Source organism: Phaseolus vulgaris, chromosome 11 (assembly GCF_051622355.1).
Source record: "Phaseolus vulgaris cultivar YP4 chromosome 11, ASM5162235v1, whole genome shotgun sequence".
Taxonomy (NCBI): Eukaryota; Viridiplantae; Streptophyta; class Magnoliopsida; order Fabales; family Fabaceae; genus Phaseolus; species Phaseolus vulgaris.
The window spans coordinates 48,316,453-48,328,023 of record NC_143508.1 but is presented as its reverse complement, the minus strand read 5'-3'; positions in this window follow the sequence as shown (position 1 = coordinate 48,328,023).

Genomic DNA, 11,571 nt, shown 5'->3' with positions numbered 1-11,571 from the left:
CAACAAGATGACCAGAGCATTAAACTTCTAAATATTATCTTTTTAACAAAGCAATAAGATATCTAATGTCCCAATCTCATGGCTAGCCTTTGCAGAAGCAGGATAGAGAACCGTGCATTCATTTTCCAGTATTAAAAGCTCAGTGACCATAACCTTTCATGTTGTGAAAAATAATCAAAACCACACTATGTTTCATTCTAAGAATAGAAGTTTTGATTAGTTGTTTAGAATAAGCAGGCTTCAATTCAATCTCTTTACTATTTAGATAAAAACCTACTGATTAATTTTCTCCAGAGTAAAGGAGCAATCGAAGCAAAGCACAGTCCTGCTCTCCCCATCTAGATGTATAATCTTGGAACTTTTAAGGTTAAAATACTCATCTAGTCAGTATATTTCACACTAAGTTTTATTCTGTAGATGTGGCATAGGGAAAGCTCTAGGGACAGAGACAAAGAATCATTTCTTATTATACATATAAAATGTTCACCAAAATCGTACAAAATTGCACTGCACACAAGCAAAAAAGTATTGTGCAGAACAGAACACAAATGCTTAGTTATTTATTTATGTTATGCTCTGTATCATTGCATCTATCAGAAAAATTATATCAGAAAGAATCCTATTCATGGTTAAGAGAATGAGCCACAGATGTAACAGAGCAAAAAGCACCAAAGGAGAATAGGTCCAAATGCAAGGAAAATCAGAAATTCCAGAAAAGGGAAAAACCTGTTCATGTTGAAGTGATCTCAAGTAATCCAATAAATCATTCTTTCCTCTCCGACAAACTGTTGCATTTGAATAGCAACACTTTTCCTCTTTACTTCATGTAACTCCTTTAAAAGTGTCCCGCAAAACAAAAAAGAAATCCAAATGAGAAAAACAAGCTAAATGTATTGCAGACCTATATGCAATTAAGGATCTTGAATGCAAATCAATCATTATCAAGCACAAAAACAAAAGAGAACATGAATCAAAGGATGAAGCATACCATAAAATCTGCGACAATCAAGAATTAACAATGTATTACAGACCTATATGCAATTAAGGATCTTGAATGCAAATCAATCATTATCAAGCACAAAAATAAAACAGAACATGAATCAAAGGATGAAGCATACCATAAAATATGCGAAAATCAAGAATTAACAGTGTCCATGAAGCATAACATTTCACAGGCCATTCAAGACTTCATGAATCCCATGGTTATTCCTTTCAATTCAAATATCAACAAGACGATCCCTAATTTTTACAAAGTACCTTTTTCATGGAAGACAAACGAGATTGCAAATTGAAAATATATTGTTGAGCTTCTGCAGATATTTCACCAAGGTCTTGAATGTCAACATCCTTTTTAACATGTTCTTTTTCAAATCATTTTTCTTATTTAAATTTGGTTAAATGGTATAAACCTCTGTGAAACTAATACATTATTTAATCATTTCAACTAATATAAGTCTAGTCTTAGACGATGACTGTGCATCAGTTGATTCCCAGAAAGAATGAAAAATCACACCAAATGCATGGTCACTTGCAATCAGAATACAACTTACATATAGTTTCAAGAAAGAACTAGCTTATGAATCTTCTCCCGCAATAAATACACAAACAATGATAGTTAAGTTAATTTGCACATGAGATGAGGTACCTCAAGCAGTATAACAGTTTTATTCTAATCTGTTGAAGCCTAATTTAACTGATAACAAGACATTAAACCGAAAACCCAAAAATATATTTAATAAGACATTGAGCCTAATTTAGCTGATAATAGCAACCTCTATATGTTAGAGGAAAGTAGGATTTGGAAAACATGTTAATCTATCAACTGCTTCAAGCTAACAATTCAACCTAAATTGTTTATATATCATATACAATATACATACAAATTCTCAAAAATGATAAAATAAATTACTTAATAATGATGATATTCACAATTAAAAATAAAAATTCTTAGTGACAGGCAGAGATTGCCAAACCAACATGAGAGAAGCAGAGGCCACCTAAGATAGGGTGAGGCAGTGATCTCCAAGAGACTTAGTTCCTGGAGATAACAGAGACCAGAGGCAGAGATACCCGAAATGCAGTTGAAACGAGTAAAAATGGTAGACGAAATTGAACACGAGTTAGGGTTTTAGTTGCAGATAGAAGAAACGAAACGAAACGAACCTAAACAAACGTTGAATCCTTGCGCGGAGGTGGCAATGGCGGACCCGAGAGTGAGCGTTACTTTTGTGAGAGGACAGAGGCGTTAGGGTTTCGTGAGAGGACACAGGCATTAGGGTTTCGTGAGGAGCAACCAGATGGAAGAGGCGTTAGGGTTTCGTTTGTGTGGAGCAGAGAGAGGGAAGAGACGTTAGGGGTGTGGAGCAGAGAGAGGGAAGAGGTGTTAGGGTTTGGTTTCCAAACTCAAAGCAAATTTTCAAAAACAAATTATTTTTCAAGGAAAAGTAAGTTTTAAAAAAAATCCAATTTCCAAGTGAAAGCAAGTTTTAAAAAAATGAATAATGAGAAATGGTGTATGGAGGGAAAAAAAATGGGAATTTATTTTTTTAAGGATAATTGCAACAGTTAAAAATGACATATTATACTGAAATGATGTATTATACAAAGATAATTGTGGCGGTTAGTCAAATGACATATTATACTGAAAATTGTGGCGGTTATTAATAACCGCCATAATAAAACCGTCATTTTTTACACTGTTTTTTGTAGTAATTCCATGTCACTAACTTGAGTGTGTTTGAGAAAGTTTTACCAATATCTCACTATAAGAATATTAAATAAAAATTAATTTCAAAGATAATAAAATAATTAGTTGTTATAATGACTAAATTAGAGACTATTTTAAATACTAAAATAATTATTAGCTTCTAAATTAGTTTCTAGATAAATAGTTTCTAAATTAGTATCTAATTAGCGACAAAAATTTTAACTACCAATTATTTAAATTTTAAATTTGATAAAAAAATTTCTTGATAACTAATTTAATATCAATTTAAAAACTATTTATTAATAATATAAATTAATTTAAAAATCAATAATTTGTTTGTTCTTTAAAATAATATCTAATTTAATCATCATAATAATTAATTATTTTTTATTTTTAAAATTAATTTTTATTTAATAATTTTCTTGTACGGTCTCTATTCTTTCTAAATCAATAACAAAGAGAAAAAAAACTCTCAAATTTTTATAAAAAAGAAAATTCATCCTAAACCCTAATAATCCAAAACTCATACAATAACACTAAAATTTTTTATATTATAAAACATTGTTTGATTTCTTGAAATATATTTTGTTAGAAGGTAAAGAAACATATCTTCCAACTTTTTTTAAAAATAACATTTTCTTTTAACACTAATAAAAGAAATAACTCTGACCAATATATAACATAAAACTTTTCAACAAAAAATATTTAGGATACAGAAATAAGAAGAAAAAATGAAAATAATTTTCGTAGAAAAATCAAAATTGTTGTGTATAGCTGCCGACTAGTGTAAGCAGTGGGGTCGTTAATTATTTGATTATGGATGAAAAAGAATTGAAGTGACTGAAATAGAAAACAAAGTGTGGAAAATAAATACTTAGTAGTTGTGCTTTTATTATACTTCACAACCAAATTCTCCAATTCTAAATATTATAAATATTTTTTTGTGGGAAATAAACATTATTTTAAAATATTTGTGGGTTTCACATTATTGTGATTTTATCATATTTTATTTTATTTTTATGTTATGTTATTTTTCATGTGGCTAATCTTGCTGTTTAATATAAATTTTATGTAAAAGAATTATTTATTTTATTTTAGTTTAATTTTAAAAAATTCAAAATTGCACTGGCTAGTTTAAAAGTAATTTTAAATTTTATATCTTAAACTCTAAATTCAAATCATAAACTTTAAATCTGAAAAAAACTTGTTATTCATGTTTCTCTTTCCTTTTTTTTATGAAATTTGAGATTAAAAGACTTTTTATTTATTTATTTGAGAACCACTTATCCCAAAATTCAGAAACTAAAAACTTGGGTAAACTTTTTTAAAATAAAGGCAAATGCATTAGAAACTATACTCATTTTGTTAAAAAAATCATGTTTTCAAAAGAACACAAAATATTGCCAATGATGATTGAATAAAAATAAAATAAAATAAATAAAATAAAAAAGAATACAAAATCTAATATTATAGAACATGTCCATGTCCTTTTGCAATCATGAATGTTCTACATGCATGCATCTCCAGTGGAAAAACAAAAGTGTGTTTGATTTGGCTGCTACATCTTTCTTCACTATCTGTATCAATCTCTTTACTTTCTGACAAAGAAAAATATTTTTAGATAACATATAAAAAAAATTATAATGAAAATATTTTTATTTTTATTTTTATTGAAAGTATACTCTTTCTTTTCATCTTTTAAATTAGAATATAATAATAAAAAATATGTTACCCAAATATGATAAGTATATTAAATAATAAATTACTGAAATTATAAAATTAAATATTTAATATTATTAAAGTAAAAATCAGATATTTTTATGGTCTAAGACTAATAAATATATAAAAAAAGTAATACAAATTTAAAAGAACATAAAGTTATAACAACAGGTAATATGACAAATTTGACCACCAAGTCACCAGAGAAAACTTACAAACAAATTATATAATTGTTCACACGGTTGCAACCTGGAGAAAATAAAACATCTATCAACATTTCTTTCAATTTTTACAAAAGAAATATACTTTGCCAATTTTTTTTCTTACCATATAAAAAAACAATTTTAAATGCAATAATTAATTAGACTTAAACATGAGAGCTTTCTTCAATTAATTGTGGGATTATATATAAAATATAATAATCAGAAAGAGAAAATTGTGGCTTGAAGAATCTTGTTCTTCTTGATTTTTCTATATATATGCCACTTCATCTGTTTGGTTTCAGATGGGTGTTTGATCCTGGAGAAAAAACATGAATCTCCAACAATAATAAGGTTGTTGTCTTGAAACAACAATGCAGATTTGAAGAGGGAGAGGATGATGGAAATCGTCCAGCCACAACATCTACAAAAATAAGGAGGCCCATTAAAGAGGATAAATCTAGGAGGAAGAAATGTAGAAAGCACATCAGAGAAGACTTTCACACCATGAAAGAATACTAGAGCCTTGGTCAAAGAACTACAAGAAGACTAGGACTCAACTAGATTCATTAAGACCAAGTCAAACATTTTTTTGCCCAGGCTTTAGTTTAAATAATTTGTAAAAAGTATACTAGGACATTTTATTTAGGCCATGTGTTAGGCATTGGTTTAATTTTGAGCCTTGTATTTCGACTAAGAGAAGAGTGGGTGCATATAGTAATAACTCGTTTAAGTTAGAAAAGAGTGACCACCACTTGACATGGGAAGAATGAGTGTGGCATGAGAAGCATGAACATCCACATGGATATTCCTCAGTGGAGAGGATCCATACCAATTAAGAGGTGACATTTTTCAACCTCTCATTTGAGAGGATTCTCTCAAATGAGAGGAAGACACTTGTTATGTTTTCATTTAAGAGGATCATGAGCATGGAACATTTGATGCCACTTATCACCTTGCTAATGAAGAGTTTTTAGGTTAAGATTATTATTTTAGACATCCAAGTCTCCTATAATAAAAGTGCACCTCTCTTGTAATTTTTAGTTTGAATGAGAAAAGTTATGTTGCCCATTTTTTTTTCCATAAACACTTGTTCTTGAGTTCTCTCTAGGATAGTCTCTTGTGTAGCCATCCCTAGAATCCTTCCTAGTGAGTTGACCTCACATTTCACTCTCCCAAACCCATAACTTCAAATTCATATTTCTTTTCCTCATTCCAACAAGCTTTCGCAACTCCGTTCAAAGATACAAAACAAAACAATGCAAGAAGAAGAAACCACCTATCATTCTATGTTAGGACCAATTTGTGTGAATCCTAATTCATCAATTTCTACACCACTCTTATTGTCAACCCACTTACACTTGAAAACTGGTACAAAAAATATAAGTATAATTACCTTTTTGGTCCCTATATTTGGGATCAATATTCAATTTAATATAGTGGTTTTAAAAAAAAAATTGGTCCAAGTTTTTTAAAAAGGTTCAATTTAGTCCCTACAATTAGGTTTCCACCAACAACATTATTTGTTGATGACGTGGCACACAGTGACGGTGGTTTGCACACATGGACTGAACGAAATTTTAGGATTTGGAAATTTGGAAAAAAAAATGAGGGAGAGGAAGGCGAAGGCGATGGCGGTTGTGGTGGTGGAGCCAAGGGAGGGGCGACAACTATGAAATGTTGACAACATTTGATTCTAGAAGCAGAAACACATTGTGTGCTCAAGATAATAAGCACACTTGAAAATTTGAAAGTGTGGCCTCATCAACACACAAGCCTGTAAGAATATTAAAATGTCCTACAAGAATGACAATGGTCTTTGAATCTGCATCTCCTGGGTACAACGTAACTCGTCAGCTCCAACCAATCCCATCACATAACTACCATCTGGTCTAACATACACCTGAACAACAAAAACAACATAGCTCCTTAATCACATCACTCAGTTCAAGTTAAGAAAATAAAAAAATTAATCTCTTACTTAAAAACAACCAACTTAGTTTATAAATTTGTAAATAACAACCAACTTGGTCGTGAATATTACAAAAAAGAAAATTTAGTCCCTATCTTAGTAATCATTTGTCCATCAACTGGATGCATGAAATTGGACTTATAATTGAACACAATCAACGAACCACGCAGGTAATTATAGAAAGAGAGGAGCAACCAGAGTAGGGCTTCAGGAACGAGCCTGCGAAAGAGGTGGAGCTGGTGGAGGCATAATCAATGGAAGTCAGTGTTGGGATCAAATGCTGTCAACATTTCATAGTCGTCGTCCCTCCCTTGACTCCACCATCGCAGTCGCTGCCGCCTTCACCTTCCTCTTCTTCAATCTTCTTTACCTAATTTCCAAACCTTAAAATTTCCTTCAGTCCACATGTGCAAACCAATGCCACTGCGTGCGTCACGTCATCAACCGTTAACGTTGTTGGTGGAAACTTAACGAAAGGGATCAAATTGAAACTTTTTAAAAACCTTGGGACCAAATTTATTTTTTTAAAAACTACTATATTAAATTGAATATTGACCCCAAGTGTAGGGACCAAAAAGGTAATTATACCAAAAACATAGTATAACTAACCTCTCAGATCTCTTCTATAACATCGTAGTATGACATTAATCAAACTACAGGATTTTCATCTTTTGAAGTGGAAAATTGCATCGAATAGGTCTCAAAAGTGACTCCTCAATTTTGAACTATACTTTTTTATTTAAAGACTTTGTGTAAAATGTACAATTGTTGATTTCGTAACCTGTACAACAAAGGACATCAAACTTCAATCCATTTGCCTACCAGATCAAGGTTTCAAATGTCGTTGAATCCTTTAACACCTCGTCTTTAAACCAAGGCATGAAAGTTCTATTATGTTCCATTAACACCTATTGCTTTTGTTGATTTGGGTTGTTTGCCTTCACAATGACTTTATGAACATATAAATAAGGGATAACCCCATCAATTTTATTCAATATATATAAATGTGCTTTCAAGACTTCTGATCGAGATTTGCTTACCACATGTATGCTACGTAAACACTTACTTATAGAATGCATGTGTGTCATGAGTTGGTTGGATGGCCTATTGGATTGGCTTTTGACATGTACTTTGAACAAAACTCAATACTTTCTTCTGCTATATACCTTTCAATCATTGAAGCTTCTGGATGGTAATTTTTTTTTTACATACCCTTTCAAAAATTTCATATATTGTTCAACAGGATACATCCATCTTATGTACATTGGTTCACAAAATCAAATCCCTCTTAGCATATGCAAAATTGAATGAACCATGATGTCGAAAAAGGACGGAGGAAAAAACATCGTCAATTAACACAATATAACAAAAATCTCATCTTGAAGTTCATCAAACTTTACCAAATCAATGACTTTACAACAAATGGAAAAGAATAATGAGCACAAACGGGTTATGGTGTGTCTAACATTTTTCGGTAAAATCCCACGAATTCAATAGCTACTGACAACCATTGTTGCATCAAGATGTGACAATCATGAGACTTTAACCCAATTAGCTTCAAATCTTGCATAGATACTAGACTTTTCACATTTGATGAATGTCTTGTGCCACTTTCACACCCTTTAGACATTAACAAAAACTTTTTTTTTTTGGCATGGTGTAAAGGCTGGGGTAAATAAGTACTCTTACCCACCTGTATTGGTGTCAACTTGCCTCGTATGGTCATGTCAAGCAAATCCAAATGAGCATTTAGACCATCCTTCGTCTTACCATTAATGTTAAAAAATGTACCAATTAAGTTATCTCACACATTCTTCTCTACATGCATTATGTCAGTACAATGTTTGACTTCTAACTTCGACCAATACGGAAGATTAAAGAAGATGGACTTTTTCTTCCATATGTTTGTCATAGATGACTTCTTTTTCGAATTTCCAAAGGTGTGGTGTATATTATTTACCTTTTCATAAATCTTAATACCAGTAAATGGAGTTGGTGGACTGTCATTCTCTTGATGGTCATTAAAGTCTTTTTTGAACCTCCGGTAAGGATGATGACTTCTAAGAAATCTTTTATGCCGAAGATATGTTGTTTTCCTTCCATGTTTCAATTGTTGAGAAATGATATCTTCTTCGCATATTAGACATTCTTTATGACCCTTGACATTATACCCTAATAAGTTCCCATATGCATTAAAGTCATTGATGATGCAAAATAACATGACATGCACTTTGAAAGTTTCATTAGCAAACTCATCAAAAACTTTAATACCATGATCCTACAACAACTTTAAATCTTCAATTAGGGGCTTAGATAAACATTTAGGTAATTTCCTGGTTGTCTTGGACTGGATATCATCATAAACAGCATCATGTATTTTCACTTCATGTACAATGTAGGAGGTAAGATGTAAATAACTAGTAAAACAGACCATAAAATGTGTTCATACTTAACCTTCATTGTGGATCCATGCTTTGTCATCTCTTGGATATTATCTTCATCTTTATCTTTCAACTTGTAACGTGATAACCCACATCTCAGACAAATTTTCAAGAATTCAAACTCATTCCTGTATAATATGCAATCATTAGGACATGCGTGTATCTTTTTATACTCCATACCCATCGGACAAAGAATCTTTTTGGCCTCATAATTACGATTAGGTAGAGTATTTCCCTCTAAAAGCATTTCCTCCAACAACAAAAGAAATTATGTGAAGCTTTTATCAGTACATCCATTAATTGCCTTTAGATTCATCAATCTTAACACTGTCGACTATCGTGTAAAGTTAGTTGATCCAGGATACAACGGAGTCTTCGCATCGTTTGACATACTTTTGTATCCATGCACTTTTTCAAACACTCAACTTCAACATCACAAATCATGTCCTTCAATCAGTCATCACCCACTGCATCATCCATGATAGACTGAACATATTCTTGGGATATGCACACACTTGGTAAATGTAATAATTCACCATGCCATGTCCAAGTTTTATATGATCGTAGAAACCCATCACATAGAAGGTACTCTGTGATTTTGATAACATCCAATTTTCTCCCGTTCAAACATTTAATGCACAAACACCTAAATTTACTCCATCACCACTACTGTTGGCATTACGTAATTATATAATTTCTTCTACTCCTCTTTCATACTCATCACTTTTGCGGGCTTAACTAATCCAATCTCGATCCATATGTATGTTCTGTAATAGTCATTGAGGTGTTGACTAATGCATGAAAAATCTCACATTTTTATTAGGTATGAATATCTCATTCGAGAAGATTCACTTTTATTATTTGAATAGACATACACTTTAATCATCATCCCTTATATTTCACGAAATTTTGGTACCATTTTTGCATTGTTCTTGAGTATGCACCCGAAAAACAACACAATGCAATTAACCAAAATTATGTAAAATATATGAGATGTAGATTACAAGTTATATACTAATGAACTAATAAAAATTGATTGCTCTTCCCAAACTGTCCAATCGAACAATTCAAGACTCAATACATTTACTGTCACTACAACCTTCTCTGCATTTTATAAAATGCTTTCAAAAAACTTACAATTGAAGAAATAATAGACAAATATACATATTAAATCTCTAACGAGAAACTAAAGATATCTCAATGAAAGTCTACTAAATTTGACTATCTCAATCCAAATTTAACAATTTGTCGAGGGTCGGATATTTCGGGACTCAATACCAACACGTCTTAAAGAATTATAAATATACATGCAATTCAATAAATAAACACTTCTAATTATACATGCAATTCAAAACATAATCTATTCTAATTATACATATAATTAAAAAATAATCAATTCTAAATTATAACAATTACAACTAATAATCAAGTTAATCATTTAAATAATAATCTAACTAAAATATTAATTATAAAACTAAAATTTCATTCATATTAGTTATATAAATAAAATAACATTAACTAAAATAATATTAACTATAAATCCTAATATTAATTATTAAATTTCATTAATATTTATTATAAACCTTAATATTAATTATTAAATTTTATTAATCTTATTTATATAACTAAAATAATATAAATTATAAACCTTAATATTAATTATAAAATTTTAATAATATTAATTATAAACCCTAATATTAATCATAAAATTTTATTAATTATATAATTAAAATAATATTAATTAAAATAATACTAATTAAAACAATACTAATTATAAATCCTAAAATTAATTGTAAAATTACTTCAATACTAATTATAAAATCAAATAAATAAAAAACTAACCTAGTGGTGGAATACAAACACTGCAACAACAAGGAGGAGGCAAGAATGGAGGAACCAATGACAACGATGGAGGAACCAACAACGACAGTGGGGGAAGCTAGGAACAAAGAAGTATGAATTTTTAATTGGAGACAAACAACCTAAGACAACCAAAACGCAACATTAATAATTAAAAATGGAAGAAAAAACAAACAAATAATGCAAATAAGTGGCAAAGGATGTACCAGTAGTAGTGCAAAACGTTCAAAGCTTTTAAAACTGGAAAAACCAATGAGCACACATGAAAGAGGATTTGGAGGGTGATTAAAATAGCCCATAGGTAACAATTATTCACTATTACAGAAATAGACATTAACGACGGTTAAAAAGTACATATAAAGACGGTTCCTAAACCGTTGTTATTCTGAGTATCGTTATAAACAAGTCACTTATAACGACAATTGGAGAACCGTCGTTATAAATGAACTATAACGACACATGTAATCAATCGTCGTTACTTTGACTAGTAAATAACAATTTAAAAAATATTTTTAAAGACGGCTCCAATATGAAATACAGTGTTTTTTATCCAATCTGAATTTGAAGTTTTATTTTGATAATTTGTAGAATTAAACATTTCATGAACTATTATCATCTATTATTTAATCTATTAATTTGTATAATAACATCCTTAAAATGCTATAAACAATT